Genomic DNA, 6,538 nt, shown 5'->3' with positions numbered 1-6,538 from the left:
TCGTTGTAAAAACTCAGAATTAAAGTGGAACCTTTTCTCTTCTCTGGGAAAACATTCAGAGGAGAACTTGAACTTTTTTTTCACTTCTTTGAGAAAATACAGAATTAAAGCAGAATTTTTTCTCTTCTTGGAGGAACAATTCAGAATCGAAATATAACTTTTTTCTAACTTCTATGGAAAATTTTAGAATTGAACTGTAAAATTTTTTTATTTGAGAAAATTCAGAAGAGAATTTGAACTTTTCTTCTCTTCTTCCAGAAAACTCAGAATTAAAAGTGGAAATATTTATCTTCGGAAGAGAGAACTTGTACTTTTCTTCACCTCTCTGAGAAAACTCAGAATTAAAGTGGAACTTTTTCTATCTTCATGGAAAATATACAGAATTCAACTGTAACTTCTTTTCTATATTCTACGGAGAAATTTAGAACGGAAATTTTTTTCATATCTGACAAAATTCAGAACTGAAGTGGAACGTTTTCCTCTTCTTTGGTAAAATTCAGAACTGAACTAACTTTTTTTCTCTTCTATAAGAAAATTCAGAATAGAACTTGAACATTTTTGCACTTCTTTGAAAAAACTCAGAAATAAAGTGGAACTCTTTATCTTCATGGTGTATATTCACAATCATAGTATAACTTTTTTCTATCTTTTACGAGAAATTTAGAATAGAACTTTAAATTTGTTTCACCTCTTTGAGAAAAATCAGCACTGAAGTGGAACCTTTTTATTTTCTCTAGAAAAATTAAAATTGATGTGTAACTTATTTTTTTCTTTTATAAAATTCAGAAGAGAACTTAAACTTTTCTTTACTTCATTGAGAAAACTCAGAATTAAAGTGGAACTTTTTATCTTCAGAAGAGAACTTGAATTTTTTCTCGCTTCTTTTAGAAAACTCAGAATTAAAGTGGAACTCCTTATCTTTATGGCGGATATTCACAATCATAGTATAACTTTTTCTATCTTTAACAAGAAATTCAGAACAGAACTTTACATATTTTTTCATCTCTTTGAAAAAAAATTAGAACTGAAGTGGAATCTTTTTATTTTCTCTGGAAAAAAAAATAGAATTGATCTGTAACTTATTTCTTTTCATTGAGAAAATTCAGAAGAGAACTTGAACTTTTTTTCACTTCGTTGAGAAAACTTAGAATTAAAGTGGAACTTTTTATCTTCAAGGAGAATATTCACAATTAAAGTATAACTTTCTTCTATCTTCTATGAAAAAATTTAGAACAGAACTTCAAATTTGTTATGTCTTTTAGACAATTAAGAACTGAAGTGGAACCTTTTTTATTTTCTTTGAAAAAAAACTAGAATTGAACTGTAACTTTTTCCTTTCCTTTGAGAAATATTAGAATTAAAGGGAAACTCTTTATCTTCATGGCGAATATTCGCAATCAAAGTATAACTTTTTCTTTTTTTTTATTTGAGGAAATTCAGAAGATAACTTGAACTTTTCTTCACTTTATTGGGAAAACTCAGAATTAAAGTGGAACTTTTTATCTTCAGAAGAGAACTTGAACTTTTCTTCGCTTCTTTGAGAAAACTCAGAATTAAAGTGGAACTCCTTATCTTCATGGCTAATATTGACAATCATAGTATAACTTCTTTCAATCTTTAACAAGAAATTCAGAACAGAACTTTAAATTTTTTTTCACCTGTTTGAGAAAAATCAGAACTGAAGTGGAATCTTTTTATTTTCTCTGGAAAAAAATAGAATTCATCTGTAACTTATTTCTTTTCATTGAGAAAATTCAGAAAAGAACTTGAACTTTTCTTCCCTTCGTTAAGAAAACTTAGAATTAAAGTGGAACTTGTTATCTTCATTGCAAATATTCACAATCAAATTATAACTTTTTTCTATCTTCTATGGAAAAATTTAGAACAGAACTTTAAATTCTTTACATCTTTGAGAAAGTTAAGAACTGAAGTGGAACCTTTTTTATTTTATTTAAAAAAAATTAGAATTGAACTGTAAATTTTTCTTTTCTTTGAGAAATCCTAGACTTAAAATGTAATTATTTATCTCCATATTAAAAATTTGCAATCAATGCGTTACTTTTTTCTTTTTTTTACATTAAACTTTGCACAGAATTTTATATTTTTCCACCTTTTTGAGAAAAAATAGAATAAAAATGGATCACTTTTATTTTCATTGGAAAATTTTAGAAATGATCTGTAACTTCTTTTTTTGAGAAAATTTAGAAATGAAAAGAGGAACCCTTTTATTTTGAAAAAAATTAGAAACTAAAACCCAACATGTATTTTAAACGTGGGTGTTCTTATTTCTGAAAACTAAAACCCAACTTTATTAAAAAATCAAATAGTATTAATAAAATCATATGTAGTTTAAACGTGGGTGTTCTTATTTCCGAAAACTAAAACACAACTTTATTTTAAAAAAAAGTCAAGTATTATTAATAAAACCACATGTATTTTAAACGTGGTTGCTCATATTTCTGAAAACTAAAACCTAACTTCATTAATAAAATCATATTTATTTTAAATGGGGATGTTCGTATTTCTGAAAATTAAAACCCAACTTTATGAAAAAAAAGTCAAATATTATTAATGAAATCAGATGTACTTTAAACAAGGTTGTTCTAATTTCTGAAAACTAAAACCCAACCTTATTAAAAAATCAAATATTATTAATAAAACCAGATGTATTTTAAACGTGGAAGTTCTTATTTCTGAAAACTAAAACCCAACTTTATTTTAAAAAAATCAAATATTATTAATAAAATCACATGTTCTTTAAACGTGGGTGTTCTTATTTCCCAAAACTAAAACCCAACTTTATTAACATATCAAATATTATTAGTAAAATCATATGTATTTTAAACGGGGATGTTTGTATTTCTTGAAACTAAAACCCAACTTTATTTTAAAAAAATCAAAAGTTATTAATAAAATCCGATGTATTTTAAACTGGGATGTTCATACTTCCGAAAACTAAAACCCAACTTTATTCAAAAAATATGCAAAAATGTACCCAATTAGGCCTTGGATCAGCCCCCACCTCCCAAAAAATATTAAAGTTAATCATTGGGTTTCTTACAACATACACCTATGAAAGGCTATGAAACCTAGCTCAGAAAAGTGCAAAATAGTAAACCAAGCATCCCAAATCATAGGTTTCAGACGACAAACACCTACAAAAGGCTAGGAAATCTAGCTCAGAAAAGTCCGAAACAGCAAACGAGATATCCCATATCATAAGTTGCATTCTTCAAACATCTAGGACAGATTGAGAGAATTAATTCAAATAAGTCGAAATTATTTAAAAAAATAATCTAAATCGCAGGTTACAGGCAACACACACACCTACGACAGCCTTATAAACATAGGTTGGAAAAGTGCGAAATAGTGAACCAAGCACCCCAAATCATAGGTTTCAGACAACACACATCTACAAACGTTAAGAAATCTAGCTTAAGTGTGAGTTTCTTATGCTTTAAGTAGGTTTTATGTCATTCTAAGACATGTAAAAAAATGTTGAAATAAATTTATCATGTTAAAAAAATAAACTTGAAAAAAAGTATAAAAACCTGGGGGATGGGCCCAAAAAGATGGAGGGAGGGGGGCCCTTGGAGTTTTGGAAGAGGGGACCATGGAGGTTGAGGTCCTTGGTGGCTAGGGTAATTGCTGGTTGTGGTCCTTGATGGTTAAATTATATAACCACCTCACTAATCCCATATTGTGTACTCGTTCATTCTAAGATATGTAAAAAAACTTGAAATAAAATTATGATACTAAAAAAATAAACTTCAAAAAAGTATAAAAAACATGGGGGATGGGCCCATAAAGTTGGATGGAGGTAGGCCCCTTGGAGGTTGGGGACAGGGGACCTTGGAGGTTGAGGTCCTTGGTGGCTAGGGTTATTAGAGGTTGTGGCCCTTGATGGTTCAAATACATAACCATCTCACTAATCCCATATTGTGTACTGGTTCATTCTAAGACATGTAAAAAAAAACTTGAAATAAAATTTTCATGTTAAAATAATAAACTTCAAAAAAGTATAAAAAATGGGGGGGGGGATGGGCCCAAAAATTTGGAGGGAGGGGGACCCCTTGGAGGTTGGGGAGAGGGGACCTTGGAGGTTGAGGTCCTTGGTGGCTATGGTCATTGGTGGTTGCGGTCCTTGATGGTTCAAATCCATAACCATCTCACTAATCCCATATTGTGTACTTGTCTATTATAGCGACCAAAGCTGAGAAGTAAAGCTATGTCGAGTCACGTGTCTCAAATTGTTTCGCCCCAAATAATCCCCTAAAATATCAATTAATCTCTGACGTTTCCTTTGTTCTGGCAACTGTGCACAGATACATTTTAAATTTGCTGTGATCTTGTCCCCCCCCCTGTGTAGCAATGTCTCCCTCTACTGACGACAGGCTTCACTAAGGTCGGTGTTTTCGATCCACTTTGGTGTCTCTGTTCTGATCCACATTTTTCTAGTATATACTACTGCCGTTCCTTCTATTCTCAAAGCATGTACGGTTTCACAGCAATAGGTATTCAATGATAACTGCTTGCCAGCCTAACTTAAGCCCGAACTAGTCTGCAATAGGTGTTAAGGCACTTTGATTTTTGACAGTTTGTTATCAGACACTAAATGATAAGTAGAGACATCAAATTTTACCCACTCCTGTTCCCAAACCCATCAGTTATAATTCTCAAGAAAGGCACTAGGATTGCTTGAGCCAACACGGAACGCATTCGATACTAGTAAATGGTCGAAAACATAGATTGCATTATTAACCCGAAAAGAGGGGTGAACTGCATTCAGTTTTGCCGAGAGGAACAAGTTAAGGTTGGATATAGACACACTATTATGCACATATGTAAACGCCAGGTCGTAACTGACGACCGTGAGCTGAGGACTGGAGCTAAGAAGGATCTCTGTCCTGAAATTATTAGTATCACTTAGATTACAGTTCATATTACCCTGCAAAGATAAAAGCATAGGTTTCTTTCTGCGCTTCTGACACAGCATTTACCAGCTTACTACAAGCTACGCTGAACATCTGGTCTGAGTGTAAGTCACGATAGTCGGTTGGCATGTATGCAAAAAACACAGCAACGTAAAAGAGTTGAAACGACAAGAATAAATCAGAAGAAAAAATTGGTTTGGGCATGAGTTTGGCACGAATAAGCAGAGCAGCACCACCGGATGGTCTTCCATTCTCGCTCGATGACCCAGAAAAACCGAAAGATTTAACCCAACCATTAAGATGTAGCAAGGCTATTATTTCTTTTGGTAACAATTGTTCCTGGTAGGCATAGCACATCACAATCAACCATGAGCTTAAACAAAAGGGGACTTTTATTAATCACTGTCCCTTTTATATCCCAGGAAGTGATTCTTAAAGAGTCACTCATTTTAATAGCTTTTGGGCTGCAGGGCACTTTGCGCTTAGCACGAGTGATCGGTTTTACTACATGGTAAACACTTTAGGACTAGCTGGCAGGGACCGTCTGTAAAGTTTTTAAATGGACCAGCAATCTGAGAATATATCTTAAATTATCATAGTTAGCAAGTGTAGCCAAATGCCGAGCATCTATACCAGTGAGGGGCAGGATCTTGTATTTAATCACAAGAATCTGCGCATAACCAATCTTATGTGGGCTGTCTATCACTTTTTGTAGGTGTTCTCTAGTTTCAGACTTCAGGCAGAAAGATCTCGATGACCTTATTTAGGACACTTCAGTACAGTTCTGTAGACAGCTCTGAATGTCAGCAGTCGACGTTCCTGTGGGAATACGTCAAATAATGCCAAAGTTTGGAGTTGATTTCACTTTCGGATCTGCACCTTGATTAAAGTTAGCAATAGCTTCCGCAGACACCGTTGCGTCAGCTTTATCAGACATGACAACACGCCAATCATTCTCTCACAACTTTAGATTAACACTACTTGAACTGGAATTGTCAGCTATAAGTTTAGAAAAATCTTGCAGGCATTCGGATTTTCATTTTTTTTTTTTTTAGGATTCTTGACGACTCCAACATAAGTAGGCTTTTTAGTAGCAGAATGCTGTGGCATAGTCTTAATACTGTATTGTTAGGTAAATCTTTTAAATTTTGTATAGATATTGTTTAAATTGCCAGTAAGTGTCAATGTACTTTGCCCCAGAACCACAGGCCTTTCATCTGGTTCAAATATGATTGATCGGGTGCAGAGACACCTTTCTCATCGCACAAATCGAATGCTCGCCCAATATCTATGACTTCTACTGTCTGACGTTAACTGTTTGTCGTTCAGTAGGTCGTGTTGAAATTGCGAGAGCCCACAACATTTCTTAGCCTCAACAATTTCTTCCACCATGTAGAAACCAAAGCGTTTTTCGTGATAGAGTCTGTCACACATCTCGCTTTTTTCGCTCGCAAAATATAGTCTAATACTACATTCAAAACAAGGTTCTCATTGGCCATTTTATTAAGGAATGAGTTTCGAGAGAATTAAGCCCGTGGGGTGAATCCTCAATCGCTACTGCAATAGTCAGACACCAATAAGTAAGGGAAGCATATGTTTCTGCT

This window comes from Artemia sp. Qi Xiang Cuo, chromosome 3 (genome assembly GCF_049724085.1).
Source record: "Artemia sp. Qi Xiang Cuo chromosome 3, ASM4972408v1, whole genome shotgun sequence".
NCBI lineage: Eukaryota > Metazoa > Arthropoda > Branchiopoda > Anostraca > Artemiidae > Artemia > Artemia sp. Qi Xiang Cuo.
Note: the sequence above shows the minus strand (reverse complement) of the source record.